General features: G+C 38.5%; 1 long non-coding RNA gene and 1 pseudogene across 1 annotated transcript; one reads left to right on the forward strand and one right to left on the reverse strand.

Annotated features, from left to right (window-relative positions):
- Positions 1–2,237: 2,237 nt before the first annotated feature.
- On the reverse strand, positions 2,238–2,423 carry LOC117277069 (small nucleolar RNA U3; annotated as a pseudogene).
- A 134-nt stretch (positions 2,424–2,557) lies between these two features.
- LOC117279345 (uncharacterized) lies at positions 2,558–22,637 on the forward strand. Its single transcript, XR_011413410.1, has 3 exons — positions 2,558–2,600; positions 21,752–22,470; positions 22,569–22,637. It is a non-coding gene; the product is annotated as an uncharacterized lncRNA (long non-coding RNA).
- Positions 22,638–23,842: the final 1,205 nt, after the last annotated feature.

The raw sequence follows: 23,842 nt of genomic DNA on the forward strand, positions 1-23,842 counted from the left end.
TTTACTTTTGAGACTACGAGGCGGTACCTCGGGAGTGCCCCTGTTGTTTACCTTTAATTATTGTGTTGTTATCTTTCTGTAAATTTTGTTTATTTCTCAGTCACTTCATTACCCTATTATAAATTTCTGCCTTATTTATTATTATTTTCAGTAGGGCCTGACCTGACCTCGTCACTACTCTACCGAGGTTAGGCTTGGCACTTACTGGGTACTACTGTGGTGTACTCATACTACACTTCTGCACATCCTTTTGGCAAATCCAGGTACTTCCTATCAGACCAGGTATCTATGAACTAGTTGAACACAGAGACTTCAAGGTACATCTGCCAGCGTCTGCAGACCTCGGAGTCCCCATCTATATTTATTATGTCGTCTTCCTAATTTCTCTTTAGACTTTAATGTATTAAGACGCTTAGAATAAATTCGTAGAAGCTTGTGACTTATATCTACCGGGTTTGGGGATATTGAATTGCAGTTTTATATTAATTGCATAGGCTGAGAATTTGGCTTCAGTTTTATTTTATGTATTTTCGCAAAATATTTTAGGCTTACCAAGTCTTAGAGACTAGGTGCCATCACGACATCCTATGGAGGGTGAATTTGGGGTCGTGACAACTATTTATAGCTATCTCTAGGGAAGGAAGTCCTAGGATCATGCCCTCCTTTAATGTCAATTATGAGGGTCATTGATGAAGATGTAACATTGAACATAAATGCCAAATTCTCTATAACAGACCGTCGCTCTTAATATTGTAGAATATTCCCTAGTAAATGCTACCGGGCTCAGAGCATTTACTACACCTTTATGATTGTTATCCTTTCTGATGACAAGCGGAACTGCTACATCTGGACTTCCGCCATTCTCATCTTGGGTTTCATGTGTCCTCATTTTAGATAACCACGTGTCATATCATATTTTACTTTATACATAGCCATTATTCCAATGTACAGATTTTTCTCCTCTTGACCACCCTAAGTACCGATTTTTCTCTACCCATGGTATATTTCTTTCCCGGTGTAACTTTTATTCTCTTTCTACGTCTCCCTCAGAACTTTTCCTTTTCCCCCTACCTTTTACTTTTCTCTCTCTCTTCCATTTGCATTTATATTTTATTTATTTATTCGGTTACTTAGTAGTTAGCAAGTGGCTTTTACAAAGACACTTATATAAACCTAAACATGCATTTGTCCACTAGCACAATTCATTTAACATCATCTCCTTTCCATATATTCATTTCTTTTTATTGATTCATTTTGTAATTTGAGCTGCTACTTAAAAAATAGTGAAATGCAATAATTTTGCTTCTTATTATGTACAAATGTCTGCTTCTTCTTCTTATTTTTTGTTTATGTGAATGCTTATTGTTTTTCTTCTTCTTTTTCGGGTCCTAATAATATTTTATAAGTACAGATTTTTTGAAGTGGGTATTGGTAGTGAGTTAAAATTTTAATGGTGTTTGAAAGATACAATGTAATTTCATATAAAAATTTTATATACGCAATGTATAAAAGTTTATTTGTTCATAGTTTCCAAGAAATAATTTGATGAAATATTTTCAATAATTAGAGGGGAAATTTGTTAGAATGACACAAAAAATTTAAAAAATGTCTATACATGATTCTTTTATCTATGCTTTTATATGAGTGATACCTTAAGGAGAAAAATATGAAGGTATACTCAAACTTTTCGAAATTCTTAAGGGGTAGTTTGGTACGCGAACTAAATTATCCCGGGATTGTAATCCCAGGATTAATTTATACCATATAGGAGGTGGGATAAAATAATTTCAAGTTTGATTGGATAATGTGGGATAAGATGGGATATCCTGGATTAAGTCTGGATTAAATTTATACCGTGTTTGGTTGGAGGTATAAATTTATCCCACGATTAATTTATACCTCCAACCAAACACGATATAAATTTAATCGCACGTCTTATTCCACCTTATCCTTCATACCAAATGACCCCTAAGGAGAAAGAGAGATTTGAAATTGTAATTTTTATAATATTCTAGCATTGATTTTTCTTTTCTTTTTTAAATCCAAAATAACAAATACTTTTGGTAGAGGTGTCTTGTCCAAATCAGAATTTATAAATTACATTCTAGCATTGAGTATTGTTTAGTTTATGCGGAGTCTTGTTTCCCCAGAAGGTTCTTCAAGTGAATGTAGGGTTGAAGCAGTTTTTTGGGACGGCTTAAGACCAGCTTCAAGTAACAGAAATGGAGAAAACCAAGAGCAGAAAAAACCATCCCAACACCCATAGTTAGGGGCTGAGAACGATCATCTACGGGACCATAACCCGATGGCCGTCTGGTCTAATGACCATGTCTCATCAACCAGACTTCATTTCTCGTCTCCTTAGAACTCAAGGATACAGTGGAGACGAGCCTATAGAACAGATCTTGTTCAAGTAAGGTCGTGAACTTCATCTTCGCCATTTGTGCTTATAAATGCCTTCTTTGTGCTGTAAATTTTTAACAGGATTTCATTTTCTACTATTTCAAAATGAAAGCAGACCGCTTGGTGTTAACAATTTCTATAGGGTTATGGAATATTGGAAGTTTTGAGAAATTCAACAAGACGAGAAAGGGACAAAAGTAGGTTTTGAGAAGATTGAGAAATTTTGCCGGTTCTTATTGTACGTCTTCTCTCTCCAAATCAACCAGAACTATAACACATTTGTAATTTTTTCTACACATGGAAAAAGAAGAAAAGTTATACATGTAGACTCTGCTAATAAGGAAATTAGATTTGCAGTAATAGTTTAAAGCAAAAAGAAATCTCTTCAAGTTTAAGGTACATCTTTCCCATTTTTCTAATGTCTTATATGGCATTACTAACATTTTCTGATATATAGAGATAGAGAAATTTACTGTGAGATTCAAAAGCTAAAACATTTAAATGGAACGATTTACATATATATATATATATATATATATATATATATATATATATATATATATATATATATATGAATTCGATATGTTATCGGAATGTTGTAATTTTTAATATAAAATCCGATTTAAAGCTTGCCAGATTAGAGATACATACAACTTTTAACACTTGGCATTCTTTTGAGGAATTACATGTGCTACTTTATTTGAGTTTGTTAAAGGTAAAAAATGCCTGCAGTTATTGTTGTTGTTATTTTTGAAATTCCACCATATACACAATCTGCATTAATTTATCCTTTGTTTTCTACCTTTCACTCATATGCTTATTTGTTTGGAATACACATATATTGAGGATATAGATACAATGGTAGTTAAGTAGTTATAGTGTAGAGGGTAATTATGTAATTTGTGGATTAGTTTGTTTAGAATAATGTATTAATACGGTAGCTTCCTTCTTCAATACACATATACAAGAGTTCTCATTTTCCTCAGCCTCTATTCTCTCTTCTAACTATGTCCAAGCTTTAGCTCAAGCACTTTCATGGCAGTCTCCGACATGGTATCAGAGCTATCAGAGAAGATCTAAACACGCCTCTTCATCACTCGATTGCAGAAGCTAGAGCTCAGTTAGAAGATAGATGATTTCTCAAAACTCTAACATTTTCTTCGATTCAGAAATGGGGGAAAATAAAATTGACCATACGCATCCGTTGTTCATGCATCCATTAGACACTCCGAGCTCAGTGCTAATTCCGGTTCAGCTCAAAGGATCCGAGAACTATGGCTTGTGGTGGAGATCGATGAAGATTGCACTTCAAGCTAAGCGAAAATTAGGGTTTGTTGATGGTAAACACACCAAGGCTTCATTTCCGGCAGCATTGCATGAGGATTGGGAAACATGTAACGCTATAGTCCTTTCATGGATCATGAATACTGTATCACCAGATCTGCTCAGTAGGATAGTGTATGCATCGAATGCCCGAGCTGTGTGGGAGGATCTTCGTGAAAGATTTGACAAGCTTAATCGAATGAGGATCTATCAGCTACATAGGGAAATTGCAACAATCTCTCAAGGTACCGACTCTATTTCTACATATTTTACAAAATTGAAGGAATTGTGGGGCAAATTTGACGCAATTGTGCCGCCTCCTAGCTCTGTGAAGGACTATGTTGAGCTTTTGAATCAACGGAGGCTACTTCAATTTTTAGGAGGTCTAAATGACTCATATAATCAGGCAAGACGTCAAATCCTTATGAAATCCACTGAATCTAGTCTAAATCAAGCATATGCCATGGTTATCGAGGATGAGACTCAGAAAGGATCATCGAGGCGTGACTCTACAGGTCTCAACTCACTAATGGAGGGCAATGACATTATTGCACTTTGGAGTGCTAAAGGGCCTCAGATGCAGAAATCTAGAAAGAATTTTAATATACAGTGTGAATTCTGTAGAATGAAAGGACACATCAAAGAGAATTGTTATCAATTGATTGGATATCCTACAGATTTCAAGGGCAAAAGAAAGCCATTGGCTAATTCAGCACATTTTGGTAACTCTGCACAACTAGGGAATCATGGACAACATCAAGGAATGGGAAATAATTTAGGAAATGGAAACACAGGTTATGGAGCTACATGACCATTAGGTCCAAATGTTGATTATACCAACGCAGGTTATAGAGGATCAACATGTAGTTTTGCAGGTGCAGAGAAAGATGAAGGATTGAGCATGCAGATGCTAATGCAATTCACTCCAGAACAATATGAACAGATTCTGAAGATGCTACAAAAGGATAATACACTTGAGCCAACAGCTAATGCAGTAGGTATAACTGGCCCTCTAATGCTTACAAATGCAGTTAGTGTAACTCATTCTACTGATAGTAAAGCAAAGGATGATAAGTAGATAGTAAATACAGGGGAAACAGATCACATGGTGTCAAACAGTGAAATGATCTCTAAGCCTAAAGAGTAGTCTAAAAGTATAGGTGGAAAAGTTCATTTGCCAAATGGAGATAGCTTGGCCATTTCTTGTGTAGGAAATTCTGAATTAGATCAAGGGATTATATCTAATGTGCTTTGCATCCCAGGTTTTAAATATAATTTACTGTCAGTATCAAAACTGACTAGGGAACTAAACTGTTATATGTTGTTCTTTCCTGATTTTTGCCTAATGCAGGACCTTCACACTGGGAAGGTGAAGGGGACTGGTAGGCTGAAAGGAGATCTATATTATTGGCCTCACAGTGATAGAGACAGGGTTCAAGCCTCGCAGCACTGTGTGTCACCAAAGAAGAAGAGCCATGGCACAGAAGACTTGGGTACATTCCACATAAGGTTCCACATCAGATGCACATAATAAAACAGAGTAGATTGCATAGTAATAATGTCTGTCCTATTTGTCCTTTGGCAAAACAGACAAGATTTCCTTTTCCACAAAGTACTAGTAGGGCTTCTAAAGCATTTGATTTGATACATGGTGATGTATGGGGTCCCTATAAAATCCCTACCTATGATGGGAATAGATTTTTCCTCACTTTAGTAGATGACTATAGTAGAATGGTTTGGATATTTCTGCTCAAACTTAAAAGTGATGTACCTACTGTAATAAAAGACTTCATAGATCTTGTAAAGACTCAGTTTAACAGTGCAATAAAGGTGTTCAGGACAGACAATGAAACAGAGTTCTTTGACTCACATTGTACAGACATGTTTAGGAATGCAGGTGTAGTTCATCAAAGTTTCTGTGTCTACACACCTCGGCAGAATGGAGTGGTAGAAAGGAAACACAGACAGATTCTTGAAGTTGTTAGGGCCATCAAGTTTCAGGGAAGAATTCCACTGAGGTTCTGGGGATTTTGTCTGCAGAATGCAGTGTATCTGATCAATAGAATCCCATCCACAACATTAGCAGGAAAGTCTCCTTTTGAAATGTTCTATGGTCGACCACCTAGATTGCAGCATCTCAGGGTTCTGGGAAGCCTATGCTATGTTATTGTCACTGATAGAAGTGACAAATTTGGAGCTAGAGCAGAACCAGCAGTGCATATGGGATATTCATCCACTCAAAAGGGTTATAGGCTATACAGTCTCACTAACAAGCTTTTTTTTGTAAGCAGGGATGTATCTTTCAAGGAATACACTTTTCCTTTCAAGACCACAACTTTCACAGGCAGGAGGCCTAATGCTCAACAGTTTATTGATGCATATGATGCTTTCATCATTGATTCTAGCTCCGAGGTCTCAGAGATAGCTCTTGATTCAGTAATAGCACCTTCACCTTCTCCTGAGGATTTCTCAGCTCCTAACCTTGAGGCTTCCTCAGCTCCTAATCCTGAGGCCTCCTCAGCTCCTAATCCTGCTGATCCAGCTTCTGAGACTCTGCAGCAGCCTCACTTCACATCACCTCCTACAGCAGTGATGCCACACCCAACTGTGTCTCCCTTACATGATTTTCCAGAAGAGGGACTAAGGAAGTCTATTAGGACTTCCAAACCACCTAGCTGGCTCAATGGCTTTGTTCATGGAATGCCAAAAGCTAGTCCTTCTACTGCTTTGGGTTCTAGTTATCCCATGTTTGCATACATGTCATATGTTTCATTGTCTCCACCTTACTTCAAAGTATTTTTCTCTTTCTCGGTTGTTACAGAACCAACTTTCTATGCTACTGCTCTTCGAGATTCCAAGTGGATTGCAGCCATGGATACAGAGTTACAGGCCCTACAGGACAACCACACCTGGAGGTTAGTTCCTTTGCCAACTGAAAAGAGATCTATAGGGTGTAAATGGGTGTTTAAAGTGAAATACAATGCCAAAGGTGAGGTGGAAAGGTACAAAGCTCGCTTAGTGGCCAAAGGTTACACACAATAAGAGGGTATTGATTATCAAGAGACTTTCTCACCTGTGGTAAAAATGGTCACAGTAAGAACTGTTTTATCCTTAGTTGCTATGAAAGGATGGAAGTTGCACCAAATGGATGTCTTCGATGTTTTTCTTCAAGGTGATTTGCTGGAAGAAGTGTATATGACTCCACCCCCTGGTCTTCTAGGTGAGGGGGAGCCTCCTAGAGTTTGCAAGCTTCATAAGTCCTTGTATGGGTTCAAGCAGGCCTCTAGGAAATGGAAGTTGAAGCTCAGTGAGGCCCTCTCATCCTCAGGTTTTGTACAGAGACATCATGACTATTCCCTCTTCAGTAAGAGGTCTGGTTCTGACTTGGTCATTAACCTCATATTTGTGAATGACCTCTTAATCACTGGATCATCTCCTCAGTTAATTCAGGATGCCAAAGTTGTGCTTCAACATCACTTCAAGATCAAGGACCTGGGGGAGATGAGATACTTCCTTGGTCTTGAAGTTGCAAGAAGCAGACATGGCATTTTGGTTTGTCAAAGGAAGTTCACTCTTGATCTCATTGCCACACTTGGGCTTGCAAGTTCTAAACCAGCCTGCACACCTCTAGACATAAGCCATAAGCTCACTAGTGCAGAATATGATCATGCCAATGCACATGGAACTCTAGATACTGATGAATTGCTTAGTGATCCAAGCAGCTATCAAAAATTAGTTGGGAAGCTGTTGTACCTTACCAAGACAAGGCCAGACATCAGTTATGCAGTACAGAACTTAAGCCAGTTCATGCACAAGCCAAAGAAGTCACATATGGAAGGAGCATTGAGGGTGGTAAGGTACCTAAAGAATGCATCTGGGTTGGGGATTCTGCTATCATCTCAATCTTCTGACCAACTCACAGTATATTGTGATGCAGACTAGGCCACTTGTCCAATGACTAGAAGGTCAGTGAGTGGGTTTGTAATAAAGCTGGGTGACTCTCTTATCTCTTGGAATTCCAAGAAACAAAATACAGTGTCAAGGAGCTCTGCAGAAGCAGAGTACAGAAGTATGGCCAATGCAATAGCAGAAGTGGTCTGGTTAACAGGGTTGTTCAAAGAGTTGAATGTGGGCTTGAAACTTCGAGTGAAGTTGTATTGTGATAGTAAAGCGGCTATTCAGATTGCTGCAAATCCCATCTATCATGAAAGGACCAAACATATCGAGATTGACTGTCATTTTATTCGAGAGAGAATTCAACAAGGCCTAATCCCCAGACTGCACATGTCTCTACAAACCTGCAGATAGAAGATGTACTAACCAAAGGACTGGGGAAGGCATAACATGATTTTCTATTGTCCAAGCTGGGAGTGTACAACTTATTCACATTACACAGCTTGAGGGGGAGTATTGAGGATATAGAAACAAGGGTAGTTAAGTCGTTACAGTGTAGAGGGTAATTATGTAATTTGTGGATTAGTTTGTTTAGAACAATGTATTAATACAGTAGCTTCCTTCTTCAATACACATATACAAGAGTTCTCATTTTCCTCAGCCTCTCTTCTCTCTTCTAACTATGTCCAAGCTTTAGCTCAATCACTTTCATGGCAGTCTCCAACAACATGTTTTGGAAAAGAAAGATTGCTGCAATCAAAAGGTAGGACACAACACTTCTGCCGAGGGACCTATGAATGATCATGCACTTCCCAACAAGATGAAGATTTTGAATAACCCTATATTACAACGGACCAATTTAAAATCAATCATATCATTATTATGTCAATATGAGCTGTATACATCAGAGCTAGCATCAGGCTGATTGTGAGAGCCTTAAACCTTAAATAGATTGGCTCAGGTCTCGTGCCTTTACAACGGTCAAATTTTGTAGACTTGTAATTTCTTAGAGAGCTTATACATCTTCTAATTCTATCTAGAACATATATAAGAGTGAAGTTGAGCTTATATTATTAGAAGGACATGTCCTTGATCAAGGAATGGTTTTCATTAGAAAAAGCAAAGGTAGATCTGCTAATGTTTAATATTGGTGTGATGAAATTAGCTTGTTTCTGTAGAAATGGATCGGACGGAGCTCCTAAGTCATGAAATGCAATGTCCAGTTTGCACCGTGGAAAGAGCATTATTTCATCTTAGTGAAAGACTTAATACTACTCCGTACAAGAGGTTTTCATTGGCAAACATATGGAGTAACTATCAAAAATTAAATTTATCATACGGTTCCTTCTTTGCTAGTAGGTCCGTCACCCTATTGTGCTAATAGTTTTGAAAGGAAGTAGCTTACCGATAATAATTTGTTTTGATTTTTAAGTTCAAGTTGAATCATTTTGAAAATTAACAACATGTAGATTATTAGTCTCTTGCCTTGTCGATAAAGTGTGTATAGGTAATCATGAAGGCTTATGACTTATAGCCCGTTTGTGCTTTTCTCAAAAGTATTTTTGCTAAAAAGCAATTTATGGTTGATTAATTAATTTGAAAAGCACTTCTGAGCAGCAATTAGTGTTTGGCCAAGCTTTTAAAAATTATTTCTAAGTATAGTTTTTCTCAAAAGTGCTTTTGGAGAAACTACTTTTTTCTACTTCTCTAAAACTGCTTCTACTTCTCCTCAAAAATACTTTTTTTTCTTCCAAAAGTTTGGCCAAACACTTCAACTTTGAAAAAAAATATTTTTTTTGAAGAAAAAAAAAGTGTTTCTAAGATTGGAGAAGGGTGTTAGACTAGTGGCCTCCATCGCATTTTAGAGGGCTGTCCGATTAAGAAGCCCCAAGCAGTAGAGCGTCATAATTTATGATAGCAAAGGCTTGCGTCTGTGCGGCACCTACCCAATTCTAACTCCATGATTTATCGGCCCAATGAGTAACATTATTGTTAAAAGAAATTGCAGAAAATATGATACTTTTGGGGGTGATCTGTAACTTTTGAATTCCACTAAAATTCATCACCTATAAATGATTTTTGGGACACTTTAGAATATAGATGACAAAATACTAAGAAACTATAATTTAGTTGAAAAATGTCTAGTTTGCTAAAAGCTTAACCAAAATTACTCATGTAAAAGAGTAATAGAATACTAGAAGAGAACTATTCTAAGCTTCTGTTTGGATAAGTTCTTCTTCTTTTTTTAATACTTCTTTTCAAAATATTTTAAAAATATTGTTTAGTTGTACAATATTACTAGTTCTGGGCAATTTTTGAAGATAATTTTTTCAAGTTTGAAAAAGTGGTTTATACTAGTTTTTCAATTTTTTGTATTTTTCTACTCGTAAAACTTCAATTTCTTTTCAAGTAAAATGCATGTTCAAACATAATTTTAACTCATGTTCAAATATAATTTTAACTTCCAAAAACTATTTCTCATCTCATCTTTAAAAACGTTTTTTTCAAGTTTCAACCAAATTTATATTCAGATGCTAGTTAAAACTTTGATGTAGTAAAATCTAAGCAAAGTCCAAACCCATTATTTTATATTAACCTCAACTATAATTTGAGAAAATAAATGTGGATTTGTATATATCATAAAGATATGTTCAAGTTCATTGAAAGTTTTAAGGGAAAAATCTGGTAAAACACTTTGAAAATGAAAAGAGAACATCAAAGTATCACGTGAAATGAATGGGATTCCAGGTTTGAGCCCCGAGAATAGAAGAATTCCAAATATTACAATAACAACAACAACCCAGTAATATCATATAGGTAAGGGGTCTGGGGAGGGTAGTGTATACGTAAACCTTATCCGTGTCCCGATGAAGTAGAGAAGCTCGACTCAATAAAACGAAAAAGACAAAAAGGACAATATATCAGTTCCATCAATAGAAAAAAGACCATAGAAATAATAACATAATTATAAGAACCATAAAATAGTTGAAACGTAATAACAATAACCAGTAAATAAGGCTTGATGCTATAAAAAACAGGAGAATAATGTGAACACAACATTAACCACTAGCGATCTAAGACAAATCCTATCAGACTAGCCTCACACCCGGAATGAAGTAGAAAAATGCCTGACTACCTCCTAACATACAACTCTAATGCTCGATCTCCACACCATCCTATCAAGGACCATGTTCTCGAAAATCTGAAGCCACACTATGTCCTGCCTTATCACCTCTCCTCAATACTTCTGAAGTTGCCATCTACCTCTTCTCGTACCCGCCAAAGCTAACCACCCACGCCTTCTTACCGGGGTATCATGGCTTCTTCTCTGCACATGTCCAAACCATATGAGCCTCGATTCCCGCATCTTGTCATTTATAGGAGCCACACCCACCTTCCAAATATTAGATGGTTAAAAAGATTGAAAAGAGATTTAAAATTCCAAATTTTATATGTTCGTATTGAGTAATTTTCACCTTTTTAAAGAAAAAAAAAATACTTTTTGTGAGAATCGGTTTGTGTTTGGCTAATTAATTTGAAAAGCACTTTTGAGCAGTAATTAGTGTTTGTCTAAACTTTTAAAAACTGCTTATAAGTATATTTTTCTCAAAAGTACTTTTCAGAAAAGTGCTTTGGGGGAGAAGCTACATTCTGCTTCTCAAAATCAACTTCTTATCACGCCCAATTATGTCTTATAAAAAGGACTAAGCGGTCGCTGCAAAAATAATTCGGTTCACGAGTCCGGAGTCGAATCCCACAGGGAACTAACCTATTTGCTACAACCTTTAGTATCGCTAATGATAAGCTCATACAATTTTCAGAGTTTGAGATTTTATTTGATAATTAACAGAAATTATTTAACTAAGGAAAAAATGACAATAAAACTATCAATAAGCAAGAATGAAGTTAAATTCAATAGTAAAAGAATCTAGGGTTATTGATTTTCACAATTGTCGGATTAATTCCTGACACGTTAGCTATAATCTCGATGTAACACTCTATAAATATGATGAGTTCTTGCTTACCGTACTTATCTCTTGATCAATTACGATAATTAACTAGAATCATTCTCTCGAGCTACTCTAGTTGACAAATTGTACAACTCATAAATATCACACCAAAGCTTCGTTATCTCTAATCCTACTTTTAAATTCAAGTAATTAATCTCTTAACTTACTCGAAAGTGGCATTGTTTAATAATAATCTAATCAAGTATTCTTTCTCAAGCAACACTAGACAACTAGACACGATTAATCAAGGGCCCTTTCAATTAATCACAAGGAACACATAGTTGAACAATTATAAAGTAAAAACAGCTCAATTATATCAAAACGTAATCAAGACTTCATCTAATAATTAGTTCCATCAACCCTAGATGACGGGTTTAGCTACTCATACTACTATGCAAGATTAATTAAGAAGAAGATGATGAAAAACGCGTAGGAGAATTCTCCGTCTTGCTCCTTTTGTGTTCTTGCCTCCAAAGTTCTTCTAAAAACAGAGCTACCCTCTTTTTGGGCGAGCTGGGCTTCATATAAGTCAAGGTTATTCGTCTCTCAAATTACAAAACTGACCTTGGACGATTTTTCTCGGAAGCATATGCGCGGCCGCGCATCGACCGCGCACTTTGGCCAGTTTCTGCCTGACATGTGCTGCCCAGTGCGCGGCCGCGCATCGACCGCGCACCTAGAGGATTTTTTGCAGCATTTTTTATTTTCTTCTTTTTAAGCGCACTAACTTCCAATTGGCCTTCAATGCTCCATATTAGTTCCGAAACACTCTTTAACGTCCCCATAGCCCGGAATTGCTCCTGCAAAGCATAAAGTTCTTAATTAGAGCAATTTGTTATAATTTAACATTCAAATATCAATAAAGTGTAGTTAAGTTAGAGTGCAAATAGTAGCTAAACTACATAATTAAAGCCTACTATCAATACCCCACACTTAAATTATTGCTCGTCCCCGATCTATCAAACCACACCTTACAGAGGCCTAAACTCACTAAGCGACTTCCCTAACTCATCACACCAAGAATATTTAACATAGATTGAGCATAGTAGTGTAGCATCTTCACCTCAAGAGTTGACTCCCACGCACCACACAATATTCCTAACTTACTCACTTACTCTAACGCAGAGGTCAAGAATTACCTTTCCTTCATAAATCAAGTGCTTGTTCACAACAAAAGAGACTCATTCCACAATCAATAAAATTCATGCACAATGAGGGACTTCAAAATAGACAGAATTCACTCACCCTCAGAAACGATATTATTGTCCCACAAAAGATGCTCCATAGGCTTGCCCGTAGTGTACTACTCTACTAATCGAGCTCATTTAGTCTAGGATCAAGTAGGACTTTATTTTATTGTAATGTAGGTTGCGGGTCGGGTAGGATATATTTGGATATAAGAGCGACTACACCTCCCTAAGCACTTTAATACATATACTTTAACATTCAAGTCCATACTTATGTCAAACCAACACTCCACTTTCATATCAACGTATATTACCCCATACTTCTTTAAGCACAATTATATCAAAAAGCCACCAAAGGAATATTATTCACCACAATACAACTATTGTTTTTTAACACAGTGCACCTTTCTCCTTATTTCATTAGTTCCACTCAAAAGCCCCACCAACCACCCCACACTTTAACATTTACAAGTTCATATCAATTCAAGTGCTCATGAGAGGTGAACAAGTTTAAATAGATGGTTATTTCAAACAAAGGAGTAAGGCTTGTAATGTGGTTGCCAAAGAAACAGGATTACAGGATCAAAGGGGTTAACTACGATACATAACATTTAGGCGAGTGGAATATATATATGGCTCAACAAATAAACGCCTATATCACTTCCAAGACTGAACAAGACTACTATTTCGCTTTGCAAATACACGGGGCAAGTTCTAGGCATAAAATGCAGTACACAGAATACAACAAGCCTCACACACACATGGCACAAGAGTCACTCCATATTGGATCATCAAAACACTCTAGTCAGGGTACTTAAGCCAAGTTAAGAACATACAATTTAAGGCACTCTTACAAGAATCAACAATTGAGCATAAGTGTCACACTAAAGTACCCGCTATATTCAAGGCATAACGAAGTTAAGAGATCCTATTTCCAATTCATCCCATAGCCCAAGGGTTCCTAACATAAAAAAAAAACAAAAAAAAACTAACTACACCCGATTCAAACGAAACCCTTGGAAAAAAACCGTGGCCCAAAGAAAAACCAAGAGGGAATTGATACACTCCTAACAATAGAAAATCTTTTTCTTCGGCTTGAATCCCTCAAGAAACCCATCGAATGATATCCATCGTCGGGACAAATCAAAACTTTTGAAGATTTTGTTTTATATATTCAGTTAACTAACGAAACTACACTACTCTACATAACTCTATACATACAACATACATATAAAATATTCCCCATCCCATACTTAAAATGGTGGCATGTCCCCATGCCACACATAAAAAATAAAAACAAAATTGCGAGGTAAAGGAAACTTCCCTGGTACATCTATCCTGATTGGAAATAGTGTCGGGGTCGAGATGGCAAGCCCTCCCCAGCGCACGCAGCCAAGCCATGATCTTCTTCTTAGATTTTACATTTTGAATGGCCAGTGCATCAACTCGAGTCCCCAAATTAGTGACAAAAGTGCGTAACCCTGCCATATCATGTTCTAGGGCTATCATCCGTGTATCCCATCTGACCACAAATGTTCCGTCAGCCTCAGCAACTTGGTCGTGTGGGGGTGACTCAGCCACAGCCTCAGCCTGCCCTTCATCTCCCTCCTCTGGCGCATCAGACTCATCACTATTAGCTCTGCCAGGTATCACAGGAACCTTTCTAATGGTCACTTTATCTGCCCAGAACTTTAGTTCTTTTTTCACTCTTCCATCCACGTTCTTGTTCTCCGGCACCCGTGCTGCCCAGCATAATCTAGTGACTAGTGAAGGGAAGAAGAACCCATACCTCTGAACTGGACAGCGGATGAACATCTCGTCGTGAAAAACCTTAGCCACATCAAAATTGTGGCCATTCATGAAGCACCAGATCAATGCAGCTCTGGGACCGTTCACCTCAGTGGTGTTGGAGGAAGGCAGCAAGCGGCTATTGATGATATAAAGCCAACACTTCCCTTCAAAGGTGAGTAAGGCCGAGTGCAACTTCCGCCCCGGCGTAACCCACACCATGTCTTTGTTTGGCACACAGATTGTTCTGAAAAATAGGTTCCATGAGGTTGGTTCTCGGCTATACATATCATAATAGTCCTCCTCCCCACCAAATACTGGCAGCCGATATGCCATCCTAATGGCGTCTATCGATGCACCAACATTTTTTTGTCGCACAGTGCAAATATGGTCCTCATGTTCAGAGCAGTTCACATAGAACTCTCGTACAATCATCAAGTTGGCCTCCTCAAGTTCTTCAAAGAAAATATCCAGCCTGCGTCGAACCAACTCCTGATACATATTGGGGCAATCAATCTGCAGGGACCCCCTATCGTCACCCCATTCCGGTATGGGATTCTTAGGAGCTTTCTGCCTAAAACGTTCCTGGGCTGAACTTGATATAAATCTTGTGCTATCAAACTGAGGCGCATTGGTTAAGGACCGTGCCCAGGACGAGCCCGTATGACCACTAGAAGAGGCGCCTGTGGTTCGTCTTTTCTTTGAGGGTGTCATAATACCTACAAAACAAATACCACTATCAGTACAAGGCGGGATGTGTGAACCAATAGCAGTTATTCAGACTTCACCCGCACAATTGGTCACAAATTACATTCACGAACTCACTGTGGCATTTAAACAAACACTTGATGTGCAAATTCACCCTAAATTCCCCAAACACCCAATTATACCTCAATTCCACCACAATCTTAACAATGTCTAATCCAACCCAACAAGATGAAATTCTACTATCCTCACATACCAACAAGTATACTTAGTAATACAAAGCAAAGAAAAGAATAACAATGACTTCTACTACCATACAATTAAAAGAGAAGAAAAAAAATCGAAAAAACTAAAAAAAAAATAAAAACTGAAGGAAAAGGAAAAAAGAAGCCATGACACTTACCTGAAGAAGCTTGTGAGGAATAGAGATTGGGGGGTGATTGAGTAGGGAAGAGGAGGAAAGGGAGGTAGGTTTTTGCTTTTGAAATTGGGGAGAAGAGAGGGTTTTAGGCGTGTGTTTGTTGTGAGAGAGGGGAGGGTTTGTTTTGTTGTTATTCAAATTTTAGGGGAGGAGTGGGGGGGTCGGTTATTAGTAAGGGAGAAAAACAAAATTAAAATTAACTAATGAAATAACCTAAAAACGGTGCCCAGTGCGCGGTTAGTGCGCGGCCACGCACGTGGGGCAGTGGAGGTCGAAATATGCGTGGTCCATGTGCGGTCAGTACGCGGCCACGCATGTGCAATAGAAGGGGTCCGAAAGTGCGCGGCCTGTGCACGGCCGCGCACGTTTGTCCTTCGAACTTCCTCCCTTTTTGCCACTTTTTACCTATCTCTAGATGGATTTCTTCACCCCGAGTCCTTCCATCGCGTACAATTGCATCCTTGCATACTAATAGACCTGTCAATACTTTCACCGTTAAAAATTAAATACGAAAAAAGTTATAACAAAGAAAAAATATTGGGTTGCCTCCCAAGAAGCGCTTGATTTAACGTCACGGCACAACGAATTACAACAAAATCATGGGTTGCCTCCCAGGAAGCGCCTGATTTAACGTCGAGGCACGACGCATGCTTTCATGATTGCACTTCGCTCAATTATTGGGGCTCTTCCAAAGACATCACAAATTTCTCCCATTTTTCTTCCACCATTCCAAGGTAGTGTTTCAGCCTTTGCCCATTCACTTTAAACCTATTCGTTCCATCTTTGGACTTAATTTCTACTGCTCCAGTTGAGAACACTTGCACAACTCTAAATGGTCCTAACCATCTAGATTTCATCTTACCCGTAAACAATCTTAATCTCGAGTTGTATAACAACACTAGATCTCCGGTTTTGAAGTTCCGATCTAGAATATGCTTATCATGCATCATCTTCATCCTTTCTTTGTACAATCTTGCATTCTCGAATGTATGGAACCGGAATTCCTTGAGTTCATATAGCTTTGTGACTCTACTTGTGCCTGCAGTTTCCATATCCAAGTTCAACTACCGCAGTGCCCATAAGGCTTTATGCTCAAGCTCCACCGAAAGTTGGCATACTTTTCCAAACACCAACTTGTATGGAGACATACCAATTGGAGTTTTAAATATTGTGCGGTACGCCCATAATGCATCATCCAACTTCTTTGCCCAATCAGTCCTCGTCGCATTCACTGTTTTGGTCATGACACTTTTGATTTTCCTGTTGGACACTTCCACTTGCCCGCTCTTTTGTGGGTGGTAAGGTGTGGCAACCTTATGGAGAACTCCATACTTTTCTAACAGCCTTGCGAATGCTCTATTGCAAAAATGGGTTCCACCATCACTGATTATAGCTCTCGGAGTGCCAAAACGTGTGAAAATGTTTTTCTTTAGAAAGCATGTCACTCCTTTGGCATCATTTGTTAGAAGAGACACAACTTCAACCCATTTGGAGACATAGTCAACTGCTACCATTATGTACTTGTTACCATACGAGCTGACAAATGGTCCCATAAAATCAATCCCCCACATGTCAAATACTTCCACCTCTTGAATTGTAGTCATCGGCATCTCGTGACGGCGAGATATGTTGCCTGTCCTTTGGCACTCATCACAAATTTTCACCCAAGCATGGGCATCCTTGAATAAAGTCGGCCAATACAAACCCGACTCCAACACCTTTGCCGTTGTCCGAATTCCTCCAAAGTGCCCACCATATGGTGAAGCATGGCAAGCCTGCAAAACTGAAGATTGATCTTTCTTGGGGATTCACCTCCGGATCATGTTATCTATACATATTTTAAAAAGTAAAGGTTCATCCCAGTAATAAGACCGACAATCGCGAAAGAACTTTTTCTTTTGAATCGAAGAGAGTTCATAAGGTACAATACCACTTGCCAAATTATTAGCAATATCAGCATACCATGGCATCTCCTCCATTACCGCTGCTAGTAATTGTTCATCCGGGAATGTCTCAGTTATATCTTCAACCTTTACTTTCTTTTTAGCTCCCTCCAACCTTGAAAGGTGGTCTTCCACTTGGTTATATGTCCCTTTCCTATCGCGGATCTCCAAATCGAATTCTTATAGCAACAGAACCCAACGTATCAAGTGTGGCTTTGACTTCTTATTTTCTATCAAGTACCTTAAGTGATGCATGGTCAGTATAAACAATCACTTTTGAACCAATCAAATAAGACCTGAATTTGTCGAATGCAAACACCACAACCAACATCTCTTTCTCAGTCATGATATAATTGAGTTGTGCACCGCTTAGTGTTCTGCTTGTATAGTAAATTGGTGCACCAGTTTGTCCTTTCACTGCCCTAGGGCTGCTCCTATAGCATAATCACTTGCGTCACACATGAGCTCGAACGGCTGCTCCCAGTTGGGTGCAACGATGATTGGTGCAGTCACCAGTCTCTTCTTCAGCTCCTCAAATGCCAACCTGAAATCATCAGATAATACAAAGGGATGATCCTTTTCAAGGAGTTTACATAAGGGGTTAGCAATTTTAGATAAATATTTTATAAATCGCCTGTAGAATCCGGCGTGCCCAAGCAAACTTCTCACTGCTTTGACCGAAGTGAATGGTGGCAACTTCTCAATCACGTCAACCTTAGCATGGTCAACCTCAATGCCTTTACTGGACACTCGATGCCCCAACACTATACCTTCTTGTACCATAAAATGGCACTTCTCCCAGTTCAGCATTAAATTTGTCTCCACACACTTTTTTAACACTCTTCTTAAATTGTGAAGACAGTCTTCGAATGAATCCCCCACCACTAAGAAATCATCCATAAAGACTTCCATAATATCCTCCACCATATCAGTGAAAATGTCTAACATACACCTCTAAAATGTAGTCGGTGCATTGCACAGGCCAAACGACATTCTCCGAAAGGAAAAAATGCCATACGTACAAGTAAAGGATGTTTTCTCTCTATATTCAAGGGCTATTGAGATCTGATTGTACCCCGAATATCCATTCAAAAAGTAGAAATGAGACTGCCCAGCCAACCTATCCAACATTTGATCAATGAATGGCAAGGGGAAATGATCTTTCCGGGTGGCTGAGTTCAGTTTTCTATAATCCATGCAAATTCTCCAACCCGTGATTGTACGAGTCGAGATCAACTCGTTATTCTCATTTTTCACGACCGTCATTCCGCCCTTCTTTGGCACACACAGAACTGGGCTAACCCAGTTACTGTCAGAGATGGGGGAAATGATACCCGCATCTAACCACTTGATCACTTCTTTCTTCACCACTTCTTTCATGTTCGGGTTCAGCCTTCTTTGATGTTTTCTTGAAGGTTTGTGCCCTTATTCCAAGAGAATCTTGTGCATGCAAAAGGCCGGGTTGATACCTTTTATATCTGCCATGGTCCAACCAATAGCAGTCTTACATTCCTGTAACACCTGTAGGAATAATTCTACCTGCACAGCTAACAAACCGGATGAGATAATAACAGGTAAAGTAGAGTTAGGCCCTAAGAAAGTGTACCTGAGGTGACCAGGAAGCGGTTTCGGGTCCAACTGTGGTGGCTCCTCTATTGATGGCTTTGCATGTGGTGTTGCCCTTTTATTCTAAGTGTAGTGGCTCGAACTGGGGTTCTCTTTGCCAGAACCCTTGACCTTCGAGAGCCATGACCCACTCTGCCAACTCTTCACCATCCACATCTTCCAAATTCATCAAGCACGCTTTTAATGGATCTCTGACATTAAGGGTCTCATCCTCCTCTTGTAGTATTACATCCACCGCCTCCACTAATGAACAATTTGCAAATTTTCTGGGCCTCCTCATAGATTGTTGAACATTGAATATTATTTCCTCATTATTCAACCTCATTTTTAACTCTCCAGTCTCACAGTGGATCAATACTCTCCCAGTGGCTAAGAACGGCCTCCCTAAAATTATTGGTATTTCTTCGTCAACTTGACAGTCAAGAATAACGAAGTCGGCAGGAAATACAAACTTCCCCACCTAGACAAGCACATCATCCAAATTTATGTCGTCCTTTTGACTGTGCGATCAGCCAGTTGCAACAACATTGAGGTCGGTCTAGCTCTGCCAATACCTAATTTTGTGTAGATTGCCAAAGGCATCAAGTTGATACTGGCTCCTAAGTCACACAATGCTTTAGCAAAAGCATAACTTCCAATTGTGCATGGGATAGTGAAACTACCGGGATCAGACAATTTTTGAGTCATGGGTCTTGTCACTACAGCGCTGCAAGTTTGAGTTAGAGTTACAGTAGACAGGTCTTGGAAGTCAAATTTTCGAGACATCAGATCCTTCATCATTTTTGCATAGCCTGGCATTTCCCTCAAAGCATTTATCAGCGGAATATTCAATTGAATTTGTCTAAGCATTTCCATGAATTTCCTGTATTGATCATCTCTCTTTTGCTTTGCCAACCTTTGAGGGAATGGTGCAGGAGTTAACTTCTGCCCACTGCTTGGTGTCTTTTCTTTATTAGGAGCCTTTTCCACCACCTGTTCTGGAGTTGTTCAAATTCCTTCTCCTTGCCTTTGTCTACTTGTGCCTGTTCAATTACAACTTTTGTGAGCTCATTTGACTCGTCGGTCTCTAATGTCACTGGAGTAATTGGCACTGCGTCTCTCCTAGATTGAGAAACTTCTTGCTCTCTATCTAAATCCCTTCCATTCCTGAGACTTACTGCCATTAGCTGATTTGGGTTCTGCTCCTTTGGATTGATGTTTGTGTCTGCATGCAACGTTCCTTGTGGGCGATTGTTCAAGGCCATAGATAACTGGCTTAATTGAGTTTCGATGCCTTTAATAGCCGAATCATGTGATGCTAACTTTTCTTGCATCTTTCCATTTGTCCCAATGAGTTGTTGCAGCATGCCCTTTATTTCTATCATATTACTGTCCTGCTGTTGATGAGGCGGTTGGTAAGCCAACTGTTGTTGGTATTGCTGATTGTAGCCATGCTGCCTTTGATAAGGCACAACTTGGCCTTGTGGTCGTGTTCCCCCTGGAATGGTATTGTATTGTTGCTGGGTTGTTCTGTACTACTGATTTTGAGGTCCTCATTGTTGTCCACCTTGCCTCTGACCCCCAAAATTATTGACGTAATTCATGTTTTTTCTGAAGCCCTAGTTATCATTCTTTCCACTCTACGAGCAAACATATGACTCATTTATGTAGGGAGGCCTATGGTTATCATTCTTTCCACTCTACGAGCAAACATATGACTCATTTATGTAGGGAGTGCATAGGCCTCCATTTGTCGTATCAACAATGTGCACCTGTTTCATCAATATCACACCAAAGCTTCGTTATCTCTAATCCTGCTTTTAAATTCAAGTAATTAATCTCTTAACTTACTCGAAAGTAGCATTGTTCAACAACAATCTAATCAAGTATTCTTTCTCAAGCAACACTAGACAACTAGACACGATTAATCAATGGCCCTTTCAATTAATCACAAGAAACACATAGTTGAATAATTATAGAGTAAAAACGGCTCAATTATATCAAAACGTAATCAAGACTTCATCCAACAATTAGTTCCATCAACCCTAGATGACGAGTTTAGCTACTCATACTACTATGCAAGATTACAATATAAAAAGTCATAACCAACAATGAGATTAAGAAGAAGAAGATGAAAAACTCGTAGGAGAATTCTCCGTCTTGCTCCTTTTGTGTTCTAATGGTAAAGGTGATTCTTCTGTAAATGCTTGTTCGGAAGATTGGTTAAAGATTGCAAAGCTGCAAGGTGACAATAATGCTCTAGATTAAAGAAGATGTACTTCTGGAGGCACAAGGGTTGCCTTGGTAGATGATCTGCAAAACAAAAACCAAGGTCTAATGAAACATATATATATAGATAGGTCAGGTTTGCTTTTAGTCCATCAGTTTTGTGATATGAATAGGAGCATACTCTCTTCTTAGCCGCCTCTATCAAGATTTTCATGTAAGCATACATCTTGACTCTTTCTGCAGCAAGAGGACAATACAATGCACAGACAAGCGGTTGCAAAATTGAAAAACTAACAAAACCTGACGATGAGCTTGAGAAAGCTTTATTGGCTGGTGGAGCTGCAGCAAATGCTGTACAGGAATACCTAAGAAAAGTTCAAGAATAAATATACGTGGCTATCAAATCTCTAACTCTACTTTATTGATAGCGTCTTATTTGTTTTCTTTTTGTTATCCGTGTATGTAAATTTCAAATCTATTTGCAAATGTGAGGTCTAACCAGAACAGACAAAATAAGTAAAACGAGTAAACTTCTTAAAGAAGAATGTCCTTTCTGAACTTTTTAAGCTTTTTCTATATCTGCACCCCTGGTAATTGAAAAGTCGGAAGAAACTATGAATTCCATAATATCATGTGAACATATATTATGTATGGAGCAATTAGAATATGTACATCCAGGAACTAATATCCTTCTCTATGTTCTTGTAGGGAGAGATGTAGTACCTTAAAAGATAAAGTGGCGATTGCAGAGCATGCTGCAAAGGCAACTCGAGACGTCTACCAATCTTATTTCTTTCACTGTGTCTGAAGGTCGAAGATTTCAATCTGGATTATCCTGGTCCAGTGGCACTAGAAAAAGGTTATTGTTTAAAGCAAAGTTTGCCATGAGAAGGATCAAGCTTTGAGGGAAAAGCTGAAGCTATTAAGGTTTCATGCTCTCTTTTCTCAGACATTTTGACCAGGTGAAATTCCACAAGACACACTACATCCCTCTTTCATTTTCTACCTTTCACCCCTCTAATTATTTTTGTATGAAATACATTGGTGCTTGAAAATAAAGTTGAAACATTTAACGAGGCAATTGAAATCAAGGCCGAAAAAGGCGCTAGAGAAGTTGCAGCAATTGAAAGGAGATCTCTGCAATCCCCAATGGAATGGAGCATGATCAAAGGGTAGTGCGAAACTGTGCTAGGAAGGAGCTGTAAATGGTCATGCACTTTCAATGAGGTGAAGCTTTTGCATGACCCTGTTCTATTAAATTGTTCTTCATAAAATGGACCAAATTTAAGCTTGTGAGCTGTATACATCAGTGTGAAAGTGAGAGCCTCAAACCTTATGGATTGGTTGAGCTTAGGCTTTGGCCTGGTGCCTTTTTAGTGGTCAAATTTTGAAGGCTCATAATCTTGGTGAGCTTATATCATCTAGTACTATCTAGAACATTTATAAGGGTGAAGTTGATAACATCTTTCGACACTTCTTATTGGGCTTGTAGTTCCCCTGTACATGCATTGTTAACGCTTTGCTGAAGGGGAGAATGCATCTAAAAACAGTTCTGCAACATCTTGTTTGGTAATGAGGGAAAGGATGGTTTAGGAAAGGAGGAAAATGATCGGAAAACTGTGACATTTTCCCTAGCCTCATGTTCATTAATTAAGTGTGCCCCCGGAGAAAAATGTTTTCATACTACAGTCAGACTTCTCTATAACAATATTCCTATATAATAACACTTCACTATAAAAGCTAAGCTTTTCCGGAACCAATTTTTATGTTATGTTATAATATATGTTGTCTATAACAGCATTTCAATATAACATCTAAAAATATTCGGAACAAACAAGACTGTTATAGAGATGTTTGACTGTATTTAAACCAAGCAAAGGAGTGAGAACACTTTGAACTCTCTTTGTTCTCTTCTTAGTTTCAAGAGAAGGTTAGAATACTTTTATTACCACAGTTGTACTTCTGCTTATGAGAAAGAAAAAAAACTCATAGTGTCATAATTCATTAGATGCGCATGTATTGATCAAGGAATGGTTTTCACAAGAAAAAGCAAAGGCAGACTTGTTTTTGCACAAAAGACAAGCTTCTAAGTCAAGAAATACAATGTCCAACTGCAAAAGGGCACTATTTCTTCTTAGTGAAAAGGTACCTGTACTGGAATGTGTTTCTTCAATATGCCACTCCAGTTTTTCTTGGCCAACTCTACAAATTTTCAAGAAACTTAGGTGATATTAGTTTCATTTCTCTGTATGTTTGTACAAATTCATTCTGATATTTTGATTGAGGAAAACTGTTCTTAAACATGCTGCAGTCATTTGAGTCTGCGACCGTGTC

Source organism: Nicotiana tomentosiformis, chromosome 2, assembly GCF_000390325.3.
Source record: "Nicotiana tomentosiformis chromosome 2, ASM39032v3, whole genome shotgun sequence".
NCBI lineage: Eukaryota > Viridiplantae > Streptophyta > Magnoliopsida > Solanales > Solanaceae > Nicotiana > Nicotiana tomentosiformis.